This window comes from Papaver somniferum, chromosome 8, assembly GCF_003573695.1.
Source record: "Papaver somniferum cultivar HN1 chromosome 8, ASM357369v1, whole genome shotgun sequence".
NCBI classification, from domain to species: Eukaryota; Viridiplantae; Streptophyta; class Magnoliopsida; order Ranunculales; family Papaveraceae; genus Papaver; species Papaver somniferum.
This window is the reverse complement of record NC_039365.1, coordinates 156,105,458-156,120,744: the sequence shown is the minus strand read 5'-3', so window position 1 is coordinate 156,120,744 and position 15,287 is coordinate 156,105,458. Positions and strand designations below refer to the sequence as shown.

At 37.3% G+C, this 15,287-nt stretch overlaps 1 pseudogene; it reads left to right on the top strand.

The window, feature by feature from the left end:
• Positions 1 to 11,828: 11,828 nt before the first annotated feature.
• On the top strand, positions 11,829 to 14,255 carry LOC113306279 (annotated as a pseudogene).
• Positions 14,256 to 15,287: the final 1,032 nt, after the last annotated feature.

Here is a 15,287-nt window from a genome sequence, read left to right as displayed (position 1 = left end):
TACAACCTCTATATTTGTTCTTGTCTATGTTGATGATATTATCATCATTGGTACATATAATAACTTCATTAATTCTCTCAAATTGCGTCTCGCTTCTCATTTTTCAATCAAGGATCTTGGTAGTTTGAAGTATTTTTTGGGAACTGAAGTTTCTCGCTCATCCAATGGTATATCACTATGTCAAAGAAAATATATTATTGATATCCTTAAGAATTCGGGCCTCACAGGGGCTCGTACATCAGCTTATCCAATGGATACAAAACTCAAGTTGCTTCCTACATATGGTACAAAATTGACTGATCCAAGCTGCTTTCGTTGTTTAATAGGTCGTTTGTTATATCTTACGGTAACACGACCAGATATCACATACTCAGTTAATTATCTGAGTCAATTTTTGCAACACCCCAGATCAGCTCATATGGATGCTGCTCATCGTATTCTAAGATATCTCAAGGGAACCATTGGACATGGCATATTATTGTCCTCATCCAGTTCTCCTTCTATTCATGGTTACACTGACTATGATTGGGCAGGCTGCCCAATTACTCGTCGTTCTACCACTGGATATTTTTTTACCTTAGGTAATAGTCCAATTTCTTGGAAATCAAAGAAACATCCTACTGTGGCTCGTTCATCAGCTGAAGCTGAATATCGTGCTTTGGAAAATATAACTGCTGAGCTTCAATGGTTAGTTTATCTCTTCAAAGACATGCACATTTCTTGTCCTCTTCCTATCACTGTTTCTTGTGATAGTCAAGCAGCAAATCATATTGCTCAAAATCCGGTATTTCACGAACGTACTAAACACATCGAGATTGATTGCTATTTTGTTCGTGAAAAGTTAATAAGTGGATTTATTCTACCAAAACATCTTCTGTCGTCTGATCAACTGGCTGATGTTTTCACTAATCCTCTAATAGCTCCGCAATTTGGTCGTCTAGTTGGCAAGTTGGGCGTTCGTTCAGGCTCTACCGCTCCAACTTGAGGGGGGTATTAACACATGCAAATATATAAGAAGATCAACACATATTAAGTACATGCAATGAAGAATATGGAAACAATATTAGTACATGCAAAGAATAATATTTGAGAATATGGAAACAAAGATTAGTACATGCAAAGAATAATATTGATGTAATTAGTTTTAATTTATTTGATTTATCTATAGGAATAAATTTAATTCTCTTGATGTAATTATAGTATTAGGATCTTCACTCATTCAATGTATTTGTACAAGTATATATACAAAATAATGAAATTAATCTCAACACAGTTGTGTGAGATAGAAATCCCAAAACCCAATATTGCAACATTGTGATCTAAAGACAAGCAATGTTTTACTTGATGATGACATGAACGGTCATGTTGGTGATTTCGGATTGGAAAAGTTTCTTGGTGGAGTCATCATCAGTGTTGAAATGGAACACCATACTAGCAGTACTTCAGTCGGAATAAGGGGATCGGTTGGTTACGCCGCTCCAGGTAGAATTTTTTTCCCACTTTTGGTAATCTTGTACATATTATAGCATTCGAGCGCACTGTCAAACCTGTAATACATTATTTTCTTATTGTCATATGCAGAGTATGGCATGGGCAGCGATGTCTCGACTAGTGGAGACGTATACAATTTCGGGATCATGGTACTAGAGATGATTACCGGAAGGAGGCCTACATACATCATGTTCACAGTGTCAAACTACTGTTAGCAGTAAATAAGTATGGGTAGAATAGTTTGTTGGTTAGTTGGGAAACATGTATTTAAAGCCTCTTGACTTTCTTTTCTTTTGTACAAGACAACACGTTTGAGTGTTATAGTCTGACAACACGTCTTCTATTTCTTTTGTAATATATACCCTCCTCTGCGAGGTAAATGAATATATGAAATTAACTTGGAACCTTACGTTTGAGTTGGTATCAGAGCTTCCATGGTGAAGCTGCTGAGTACTTATTTGTAGAGTGAGCGCTTTTGTGTTTCAATCGATCATTATTCAGCTGCTATTTTAAGGTTCTTTTTCATTTGTTCTTAAGTCTCACTACGACAACAAGTAATCCTTCTAAACCGATTAATCTTCTCTGTTTTGTGATAAGATTATTTCATCTTCAGTATCCAAGCAAATTTATATCACTGATATGCTGTGATATTTCTTACCTTGAAATAATCATTTTTTGAAGTCACTGTCCTTGATCTACTAAGGACGTGAGTAAATTTACTACTTGATAAGTTAGTAGTTCTTGGATCATTAATATATGATTATTTACCCATTTTTTAAAAGAAAAACATTAAATAATACTTGATCGTGTGTGTTAGCACTATCTTGTTGGAATTAGTAGTCTTTTGTTTCACCTGTACTACAATTGTTGGAATTAGTATTACCATTGGAGGTTTATTTCATTATGCCTACCGTTGGTGAATCTGGTCCTCTTGTTACGACTGTGATGAATATGGTACCTTCTCAAGAGCCGACTTCGATCCCATACGACGTCAAATTGAATGATAAAAATTTTACTCTTTGGTCAGAACTTTTAATAATGTTTATCTAAAGTAGAGTCAAAAAGGGACACTTAACTGGTTCTAATTCACAACCCACCGAAAGAGAACCTACATACGAAGAATGGTGTAGAAATATTCTCTTGTAAAAAGTTGGCTTGTTGATGCCATGGAACCAGAACTAATGAATGTGTTCATTCGTTTACCTACTGCAAAGGATGTTTGTGATGCTGTAAAACAGAGATACTATGAAGGGGCAGATAAATCAATTCTTTACGATTTATCCCGTAAGGTTATGGTAACAAAAAAAAAATAGGCCGACCAATGGCTACTTATTTTTCTGATCTTAAGATTATTTGGAAAGAGCTTGATTATCATAAACCAATTACTTTTACGCAAGCTGACGTAATTAAAGTTCGCAAAGTAGAAATTGATGAAGAGCGAGTTTACTTATTCCTTGTTGGTCTTGATGATTGTTATGATTCTGTCAGAGGACAAATACTTCGTAGTAACCCACTTCCTGGACCGATGTGGCTTTTTCTATTGTAAGGCGCGAAGAACAACGTCGTAGTACTATGATGAGTCAAGCCGTTTCCCCCAACATAGCTATGACACTCAAAAAATTTGTGAATATTTCCTTATCCCAGCAATCCTCCTCAACAGATATAAGCATAAAATGTACATATTGTGGAAATGGTAAGCACACCACTGAAAAATGCTTCAATAAGGTTGGTTATCCTGAATGGTGGAATACTCGATCCAAAACAGAGAAATGAAAGGGAAAAGCATCTATTTGTTCTACTGAGATGACAGTGCCAGTAACAAAAACTACTCAGACAGTAGATGATCTTACTTCGATTACCAATCATCTCACTCTCCAACAGTCAGGTAATATTGGCCTAACTCTAATAGCTGCTAATACAAACAAAGATTATGGTTAGGTTCATGATTCTGGTGCAACTAATCATATGACATTTGAATCCTCTATTCTGAAAGATTCATGTGCACCAAATTGTTCAACTATTTACAATTCTAATGGTGTTCCATGTCTAGTTACTGGAGCATGGAGAGTTGATTTGAATTCTTCCTTAACCTTAGAACATACTTTGTTGATTCCTTCTCTTTCTAATAATTTGTTATCAGTATCACAAGTGACTGCACAATTAAATTGCGTAGTATTAATCTACTCGACTTTCTGCTTTCTTCAGGATCCCAGCAACAAGAAGATAATTGAGCGTGGTACTAAGAGAAGGGGGATGTATTACACATAAGATGTATGTGAAGGACGGTCTTTGTCTGCAAAGGGTTCTTCTCGTGCCAATGAAGATCAGATACAATTATGGCATCACCCTTTGGGTCACGTTTCTTTTGGTTATTTGCAACATTTGTTTCCAACTTTGTTTTCCACATGCAAACCTTCTGATTTTAATTGTGAAACTGGCATCCTAGAAAAGAGTCACCGTATTAGTTATCTTGATAGTTTTAATAGAAGCCTAGTTCCATTTTCTTTGGTTCATTCTAATGTTTGGGGCCCGTGCCGAATTACTAGCAATTATGGATTTCGTTGGTTTATTCTCTTTGTCGATGATTGCACGCGTATGACTTGTCTTTATTTGATGAAAAATAAAAGTGATGTAGTTGATATTTCCAGATATTTTCATAAGATGATTCAAACACAATTTTCCACCAATTTGAAGGTTCTTCACTCTGACAATGGTGGTAAATATATAAATGAAACTTTGCAAGGTTATTTCTAGGAGCACGGTTTAGTTCATGAGACTACTTGTCCATCTACACCACAACAAAATTGTGTTACGGAAAGGAAGAACAGATAATTACCGGAGATTACTAAAGCTTGCTTAATTGGAGAAAACATGAAGCCTCTTTTTGGGAAGAAGCTATCACTACTGAAGTATATTTTCTTAATCACGTACCCACTAGTGTCTTGAAATTCCAGACACCCCTTGATAAATTGGCTTCTTTTGTGACCATTCCTTCTCAACTTAAACTTCCTCCAAGAGTATTTGGATGCGTAGTTTATCTTCACATCCAAAAGCATTTGCGCAGCAAACTTGACCCATGTGCTCTAAAGTGTGTCTTTGTTGGTTATCATCCGTACCAAAAAGGTTACAGGTGTTATCATCCTTATACTCGCAAGTTTTATGTTAGCATGGATGTTACCTTTCCGAGCACGAAAAGTTTTATTCCGCATCTGAGCCTCCTCTTCAAGGAGACAACATTATTGAAGTGTTGAACTGATTAGATTTATTTCCTACTAATAGTGAGATAAATATTACTTACGGAGAAGAAAATCCAAGTGAAGCTCCAGTTTCTAGTGATTTAACTACGGTTACCATGCAACCTGAGGAAATAACTCAAGAGGACGAAACTCTGGTGACTGATGACCCCCCTCTTTCTTCACCAACGGTACCCACAACCAGTTATCCTCCCGTTGAATCTCCTGAGGTAATCGTAAGTCCTTTGATTAATTCTGATAGTACTTGTGGGTTACTTAATGTTGATAGGTACGAATTATCACAAAGAAGTAATCGTGGAGTTCCACCAGATCATTTTTCACCTGAAGCAATAAGGAAGGTGAAATATCCCATTACAGACGACATTTCAACTCATAGACTTTCAGAAGTTGGCAAGGCTTTCGTCAGTCAAATGGAAGATGTTACCATCCCAAAAAATGTATCTGATGCTCTATCTAACCCGAAATAGGTTGGACCAATGGAAAAGGAGATGTCGGCACATGAAAAAATTGGTACATGGGATATAGTTTTATTACCAGAGGGGAAGAATCCAGTCGGTTGAAGATGGGTGTACACCATCAAATACAATCCAGATGGCTCTATTAACAGGTATAAAGCAAGACTTGTGGCTAAAGGATTTACCCAGACTTATGGTATTGATTATCATGAAACGTTTGCTCATGTTGCAAAAATCAACACCATTCGAGTATTGTTGTCGTTGGCAGCAAATTTAGGATGGCCTCTACAACAGTATGATGTAAGAAATGCATTTTTACATGGTGATTTACAAGAAGAAGTTTACATGTCACTACCTCCAGGTTATTGTGCTCCAAACAATGCTAATGTTGTTTGTATACTAAAGAAGGCCTTATATGGTTTGAAACATTCCCCCGGAGCATGGTTCGGTCGATTTCGTCTTGCCATGAAGAAGTTTGGGTATACACAAAGTAATGATGATCATACTCTATTCCTAAAAAGGGTGGATGATAAGGTAACTGCTCTTATTATCTATGTAGATGATATGGTGGGAAAAGGAAATGACCCCAAAGAGATGAGTAACCTAAGGAATTCTTTGTCATCGAAGTTCGATATGAAGGACTTGGGTGGACTGAAATACTTCTTGGGTATTGAAGTCATGCGATCTGAAAAGGGGATTTTCTTGTCTCAGCGAAAATATGTGATTGACTTGTTGAAGGAAACCGGTATGCTCGGTTATGAGCCAATTGGATCTCCTATGGAACAAAATCACAGGCTTGAAGAGTAATCTGACCAAATACCAACTGACAAGGGACGATACAAACGGTTAGTTGGACGTTTGATCTATCTTTCTCATACAAGACCCGATATTGCCTACGCCGTGAGTGTTGTAAGCAGATTTATGCACAACCCAGGTCAACAACACATAGATGCAGTCATCAGAATCTTGAGATATCTGAAATCAACTCCTGGTAAAGGTTTGATGTTTTCGAAACATGGACATCTAGACGTGATGGGATACACTGACTCAGACTGGGGAAGAAAAGTTAATAGGAGAAGATTAACTTCGGGGTATTTTACCTTCGTCGGAGGTAATTTAGTAACTTGGAAATCTAAGAAACAACGGGTTGTTTCCTTGTCTAGTGCAGAAGCAGAATACAGGGCAATAGTGAAAGGCATTTGCGAATTGTTATGGTTGAGAAGGCTAATGCGGGAGCTCGGGTTTTCCACTGAAAGGCCTATGAAGTTGTTCTGCGATAATCAGTCGGCTATCAAAATTGCTGAAAACCCGGTGCAACATGACCGAACAAAGCATGTTGAAATCGATAGGAACTTCATCTACGAAAAACTCGAAGAAAACATTATTGAAGTACCATATATTCGTACGACACAACAGTTAGCAGACGTGTTAACCAAGGCGGTATCAAATGCAGTATTTAACGATTCACTAATCAAGTTGGGCATTTTCAATATATATGCGCCACATTGAGGGGAAGTGTCAAACTACTGTTAGCAGTAAATAAGTATGGGTAGAATAGTTTGTTGGTTAGTTGGGAAACATGTATTTAAAGCCTCTTGATTTTTTTTCTTTCGTACAAGACAACACGTCTTCTATTTCTTTTGTAATATATACCCTCCTCTGTGAGGTAAATGAATATATGAAATTAACTTGGAACCTTAAGTTTGAGTCACAGATAATGGTTTAAACCTGCATACTTTCGCTAAGACGGCTCTTCTTACAGATCGGGTAATGGAAATTATTGATCCTACACTACTTGTTCCTGTCCGTCTTGAAGATGGTGAGGGAACATCAACGGAATTCTAGTTAGTGCTGAGACTAAGGCCAAGTTACGTGATGCTTTGACAGGGATTCTCAACCTTGTCGTTTATGTGTTCAATTGAAACTCCCAAAGAACCGATGGATATGGCACATGTTGTGAAAGAGTTGCAATCAATTAAGAATGTACATCTCTCCGGAGTCGGATCCGAATAGGTGATCAATAAGATGACACAAAACTTGTACTTGAAGAACACCTTGTTATTATTTTCATTTTGTAAAAGCATGGACAGTTAGGGAAGAGTATCTGGTGCAAATCTGTGTGCACAACAAATAAAGACTTTCAGTTCGGATGTTGCACAACAAATCCAAGTGTGCGTACTATATATTTTCAATACTAGAGTTCAATATATAACATTCAATAAACTTCAAAAATCAAAATGCAAATCTTAACTTCATACCTGGACCATCAATAGCGTCTAACACGAATTTATCAGCGGAAATATTAAAGCAAGGTTACAGAAAAGCATATTATGCACGAGATTTGTAAACGACCTTTAAGTGAAAAACTTCAGTAATTGTCATTCGATTATGATTTTGTCAATGTTACTGCTGGCAAAGATTATCCAAATGGTTGTCATAATGTGTATTGACGGTTTCCAGGGTTAGCGTATCATCCGCCTAAGATGGCGCATAGTTAGGGAAGAGTATCTGGTGGAAATCTGTGATATAGCTCTTGGAATAAAAGGTAAACATCTTGATTAGCTAGTAAGTAGATAAGCATGAAAACCCAATTAGATTGGGAACGTGTCTCATTTCTCCTTCTTGTGTCATTTTCATTTTTGGGGTACTGTTTATATTTTTTCCGCCCTGCTACTAACATTGAACTTGCAAGCTCTTGTTCCACCTTGTTATTAATTCAATGCAGATTCTTGCACCTCCAATTATGCCATGATATTTTTGCAGGTAAAAAAGAGGTGTTGTTGGAAAATAACCCTTTTGCTCTAGACTGGTTTGCTTTGCTTCAGCGCTGCTGAATAATAAAAGAACACCTGTGCTATAGCCGTGACTAGAAAAGAAATACAGCAACTGCAGTAATGGTGCAAGCCTTTTACAATGTTATCCGGTAGGTGGTATGATCGAGGAAGGTATATAAAATGAAAATTTTATTTGTTCCTATAGTTGGATCTGCAGGTTATCGTTCCTTTTAGCTCAGTTGGAGAGTACTAGTAATGGGAACACAGCATAAATGTGGGGAAGACACTCTAGGACTTTAGTGAGGTTTGAAAATTCAAAGTCATGAGTAGACCAAGATTACTTGTACTGTATAGAAAACCAGCAAGGTCCATACATTTGACTGCTGAAGTCACCCCCAGCGCTCGCATCCTTGTAAGCGTAACTTTACGAAATATAATTCAGATGCTAGTAAAATTAAAAGTAAAGCTTACACGGCATGTACACGGGACTACAAGGTAAACAGTTGCTGGAGCCAAGGAGGATTTTTTTTTTTCCAAAGACCTGATGGATCCATCCCATGCCTCCTTCAGCGGGGGAAAACGATGGGATTCCACTGTTCTATTTGTGTTGAAAAACTCCATTGGATTTGCTTACTTCTGCTTTTGAATTTTTGTTTGTTTACAGGTCGTGTAGAAAACGCTCATGACATCTTATTCTCGTTTATCTCATTTTTATTTTGCGTGCATTTTTGTCGACTCTAATCTAGTGTCTCTCTCTAGGACAACGTCTGTTTGTATACCGGAGATTTTGTGGATGTGATCATCTTCATATTCTACATTGTATCTTTCTATATATATATATATATATATATATATATATATATGAACACTTGATGAGCCTGAGATATATCATCCACCTTGTGTGTCAGTCATAAGCTTTTTGGTCGTACAACAATGAAATTCAATAAGAGGAGCTTCATAGCCAAAACTGATCGATTAGCTCTACTTGCTTTTAGAGAGAATATAAAAGATCCTTTGGAAGCATCAAGTTCGTGGAATCAAACGTCTCACTGCAGCAATTGGACATGAATTATATGAGGTCGTCGGCATCCAACAAGGGTCGTAGGCTTGGATCTACAATTCATTCTTAAAACATTTCGTCTTGTATGATAATCCGTTGGGATATATGTTTTAAAATAATTCTTTTATACATTTATATCAACAATTCGAGTTTGGCCCAGTGGTTAAGCATTTTGGCCTGGAGGATTAAGTCTCAGGATCGAATCCCTCCCCCTACTGATTGTGCATATATATTATTATTATATAGAAAATTGTTTTTATTGTTTTTAAAATATATATAACATTAGTCCGGGAGCGGGGTCGTGGGGCCTTGGGAGGTCTCTTGAATTTGGAAAGTATTTTTATTGTTTTTAAAATATTTTTTCAAACCGTTTTTTTTTACTGCACTTAATTATGGCATGATTTATTTGCCCGTTTTTTGACTGTTTCGAATGGAATTTTAATTGCAGCAGTTAATCCAATTTATTCTCCATTAATCTGCATTGACTGCCTGGTTATAAAAACAGTTTTGAGAACAGAAAGAAGAAACAAGTTTTTACACTATTGTTTTTCTGAGAATCAAGAGACCAAAAATACTGAGCAAGAATAGAGAGAGTAAAAGTGATTGATTTCTCACTGTATGCTTGAGAGATCGAAGGAGAGTTTTTCTCGGCTGTTTTATCCCGAGGGAGTTGTGACGGAAAAGAACTGCTTGCACAAAATTCAAGGCAGAGCCACGAAACGTCCTAAAAAGAGCGACCTGGTCGTGACTCAGCCGTCACTTTGTTTTGTGTCTTAATCTCTGTTTTGCAGGTGTGAAATCGGCAATTGTTCCAACAATTTTAGGACGTTTCTTTTTACCATGGAATCTGAAAAGGAAACAGTTGTTGATATCAAGAAGTCGTTCAAGTTTGAAGGACTTCACTTCAGAAGATGGAAGCTAAAGTTGTTTTTCTACCTCAAACTGATGAAGTTGCACATGATGGTGACCTCCATCAAACCAGCTAATCCACAAGATGCAGAAGCTGCAGAAAAAGCATCTCCAACCGTAACAAGTGCAACTCCTCAACCAACTGAAGAACCTGTTGTGACCCAAACTGCTGAAGAAAAACAAAAAGCCTATGAAAAATGGATTGATAATGACTTTGATTGTAAAAACTATATTTTTAATGCTTTTTCTGATGATCTATATGAATATTACTCCACATTTGATATTGCTAAAGATGTGTGGGATGCCTTACAGAAGAAATATGAGACTGAAGAAGCCGGATTGAAGAAATATGTTGTAAGCCGCTACCTGAGATATCAAATGGTGGATGAAAAATCAGTCATTGCTCAGGCTCATGAACTTCAGAAAAAAGCTCATGAAATTATGACGGAAGGTATGAAAACTGATGAACAATTTCAAGTATCTGTATTGATTGATAAATTACCTCCATCTTGGAATGGTTTTCGTAATGCTTTGCGTCATAAAACTAAGGAATTTTCTCTTGAAAGTTTGATTGTTAAGCTCAGGGTTGAAGAGGAAGAACGGAAACAAGACAGAAAGGAGAGATTCTTATTGTTTCCAATAATAAAAATCAGACTCAACCGAGTTTGAAACCTAAGAAAAAACCGATGAAACCTGACCAGAACCAAAGGACAGGAAAACCTAATTAAAACAAGACCCCACAACCATCAAGGAAATTTCAGAATTCTGATTCTGAGTTCCTTTGTTATACCTGCAGTAAACCAAACCACATGGCTAGGGATTGCAGGAATAACAAAGGAAAGAATAACGCACAAGCTAATGTTGCTGAAAGCGTTATAATTGCCATGGTTTCTGATCCAGAGATTCACATGGTTGGTGGAACCGATGGTTTGTGGATAGACAGTTGTGTTTCGCGCCATTGTTGTTTTGATAGGTCCCTATTTAAGAGCTATGCAGAAATCAAGGATAAGAAAGTTTCCCAACAACTATTGTGAAAGGTTCTGATACGGTAGAACTGAAGTTTACCTCTGGGAAGACAATTATGCTGAAAGATGTCCTCCACACTCCAGAAATGAGAAAGAACCTTTCAGCTTTCATTGAAATTCATTTGAAACACAATAATTTACACGGTAACATTCCATCCGAGCTTGGCCATTTATCAAGATTATCTTTGTTTAGTATCAAAAGAAATAACTTTTCAGGAACCATCCCGATTTCACTTTCCAACCTTCCGTTGCTCACTCACATTGATCTAGCACTCAACAGTTTACACGGTAACATTCCATCCGAACTTGGGAAGTTATCAAGATTATCTTTTTTAGTATCACAGCAAATAACTTTTCAGGAACAATTCCACCCAAAATTTTTAACATCTCTTCAATCACTATTTTTCCTGTGACCTCTAATAAACTCCAAGGATCCATTCCACCCAATATTAGAACTGCTTTCCCTAGACTGCAAACATTTTATATAGGTGGAAATATATTTTCCGGTGTGCTACCTTATACGATATCCAATCTTTCCAAATTGTCCAACCTAAATGTCGGTGATAATCAATTTACTGGGCCAGTACCTAAACAAGGTACCTCACACGGTCTCATCAGCGCAAATTTTGGAGAAAATCATCTTGGAGGTGGTGAAGTCGACGACCTTAGCCTTTTTAATTCATTATCAAATTGCAGTCACCTAGAAGACTTATCTGTAGCTGGCAATAATTTATCTGGCCCGTTGCCAGCTTCCGTAGCCAACATCTCGACAAAGCTTACAACGTTGTACAGGGGGAAACAATATATATGGAGAAATTCCTCCTGGAATTGAGAACCTTGTCAGCCTTAACTTAGTAACCATGGAAGATAACCAGTTGACTGGAAGTATTCCTGTTTCCATACGAAAACTTCCCAATTTAATATCTATAGTTTTTTGGGGTAACCAACTTTCTGGAAAAATCCCATCAAACTTTTGTAATAGCACTCAGCTAGAACATTTTGATTTTTCTAGAAATAGATTGCAAGGTGGAATTCCGTCAAATTTTGGCAACTGTCGTAAACTGGAAGAATTGGTCCTTTCTAAAAATCAACTTACTGGTACCATACAAAAACAGCTCATTGGTCTTTCTTCACTGTCATATATGCTGAACTTACCTTCGAATTACTTAACACAAAATTGGTTAAAAAAACCAAAATTAACAATTTTTGGGTGAAAATGACATTTAAATTTTTTGATACTATTTAAATGGACAAAAATGTAAAAATTGCCAGATGTAAACAGTTCATCCTACCCATTTTTAAATATTTTTTCTTATTTTTAATTTACATCGGGATGCATCCAGTTTCATCCTTGCTATTTTTTAAGTTTAAGTCGGGATGAATCCAGTTTCATCCTTGCTGTTTTCTTGGTGTCCATTTCACCCATAATATTTTTTACTCGTCCTTTTGAACTATGTTTTAAAAATATTTGGACAAATAACCCATTTCCGATTACTTAACTGGTGATCTGCCAAGTTCCTCGAAGAATTGCTTAAGTTTACGAACTCTTTGTCTCCATAACAACTTATTCGTAGGGGTCATTCCACCATCCTTAAAAAGTTTAATGGGAATTGAATACCTGTACCTCTCATGTAATAACTTGGCTGGTCAAATTCCGGAATATTTTCAGTCCCTTGCTTCCCTTGTGTATCTGGATTTGTCTTCTAATGACTTGGAAGGCGAAGTACCAAAACTAGGGGTATTCAAGAATATCAGTGCATTCTCAGTCGACGGAAACGAAAAGCTCTGTGGAGGAATTCCCATACTGCGTCTACCGACTTGCCCGAGACTTGAATCCAAAAAGCAAAGCAAGCAATTCCAGCTCAAGAGACTTCTTCTAATAATATTTGGAGTTGTTATATTTGTTATTTTCCTTTCTCATATGGTTTTGGAAGAGAAAAGAAACAATCAGTTCTTCGTCTATAAAAACTCCCGTGGATGATAAATTACGAAAGGTCTCATACAAAGAGCTTCTTAAAGCAACCGATGGATTCTCCTCAAAAAATTTAGTGGGAGTCGGAAGTTATGGATCTGTTTACAAAGGCTTATTAACACTAAGCCAGGAGACGACAGCATTTGTTGCAGTGAAAGTACTAGATCTCCAGAGACGGGGAGCTTCGAAAAGCTTCATGGCTGAATGTGAAGCAATGTGAAGCATTCGACATCGAAACCTCGTGAAGATGTTAACTTCATGTTCCAGTATTAATTTTAAAGGAAATGAGTTCAAAGCTCTAGTTTCCGAATACATACCAAACGGAAGTCTTGAGAGTTGGTTGCACCCAGTAGAAAATGGCGAACAACTTCAAAGTTCAGCGAGGAGATCATTGAGTTTTGTAGAGAGGCTATATATAGCCACTGATGTTGCTTCTGCATTAGATTATCTCCATCATCATTGTCAGACACCAATAGTTCATTGTGATTTAAAGCCAAGCAATGTTTTACTTGATGATGACATGAACGGTCATGTTGGCGATTTCGGATTGGCAAAGTTTCTCGGTGAAGTCATTATCAATGTTGAAACGGAACACCATACTAGCGGTACTTCAGTCGGGATACAGGGATCGGTCGGTTATGCTGCTCCAGGTAAAAAAAGAAATCTCCCATTTAGGCAAGCTTGTACACATTATAGGGTTCCAGTGCACTGTCAAATTTTGTTTCATATATGCAGAGTATGGAATGGGTAGCGACGTCTCGATTTGTGGAGACATATACAGTTACGGGATCATGGTACTAGAGACGATTACTGGAAGGAGGCCTACAGATATCATGTTCACAGATGGCTTAAACCTGCATACTTTTGCTAAGTCGGCTCTTCTTACAGACCGAGTAATGGAAATTATTGATCCTGCACTGCTTGTTCCTGTCTGTCTTGAAGATGGTGACGGAAACATCAACGAAATTCAAGTTAATACTGAGATGAAGGCCAAGTTACGCGCCGCTCTGACAGGGATTGTCAACCTTGGCATTATGTGTTCGATTGAAACACCCAAAGAACGTATGGATATGGCACATGTCGTGAAAGAGTTGCAATCAATTAAGAATATACTGTTAGAGAAAATGAATTTATACAATAGTTTGGTTTTTTGGTCTTGGTGGGATTGGAACTTAGGATTTATTGGTCACTAAGGACACTAGCTCATTTTCATTATTTGTGAATGAACCTTTAGTCCCACATAGGGAAAACTAAATATGATACCTCTCCATAAGTATTCAATTTTTTAATATAAGAGTGGCCCTTGGGTCATTAGCACTTTTGTGCGAGGGAGAGGACTTAGGCAATGGGCTAGTTGGTGCAATCGCACATTTTCACACACGCGCGGTGCTTCGTACCGAAGCACGCCGTCCGTGTGGGCGGTTCGGGTGTGGGTGTTGGTCAAGACTTATATTTTTTGGCAAAATTTCGTTTGAATTATCGAATTAATATTTGAAACAAAATAATTCTTTGGGCAACATTATGTTTATGCATGAACGTTTTATATCAAACTTAAATTTGCATGAACGTTTTATATCAAACATAATGACGCATGAACGTTTCAAATCGATATTAAGTGATGCATGAACGTTTAAAACCGTTGGAAAAAATCTGAATTAATTGAAATTGTTTTAATGCGCGTTTATGAGACCTCTCTCTATTCTCCCCTATATAATGCGATCACTTTCTCTCATTTCGTTTTGTGTCCAGAAGAGCTACTATCCTATTCTTTTCGTCTTCTCCCCCTGTGTGGTCCTTTATTTTTCATTCCTTGCGCAATCGCTGTTGAGGTCGTAAGAGTGGGCAAGTATTGTAGTGCTAACAGTGCTTGCAACGGGCAGTTTTATCCTGGATACGAACTTGACCACAGGGTATAGGCATCACTCATTCTTGAGGCGTACCGGTCAAATATCGTGTTAAGGACAGCGTGTTGAACACGTGACTCTGTCCTCTGTTTGCAGTCCAATTGAGTGTTTATTTACCTTCCAGAAATTAATCCTTTTATTCTAACATCTTTCTAACATCTTCCTTAAGTGTTTTATTTTTACAGACGCAACAATCTTAACACGATATTTCTGTTTTCTGTCTGTAACAATGGGTAAGAACGATGTTGAAAGGCCTCCAAAGTTTTCTGGAAAAGACTTTAAGAGGTGGCAGTCAAAAATGTTATTCTTTCTAAGTTACCATGAGTTGGATTCTTATGTTCTGAAACCTTTTGATGAATCGCTGAATGATGTTGGTCGTGAGTCTTCTTTAGAAGAATGGAAGAGGAACAATTACATGTCTAAAAATTATATTCTGAATTGCT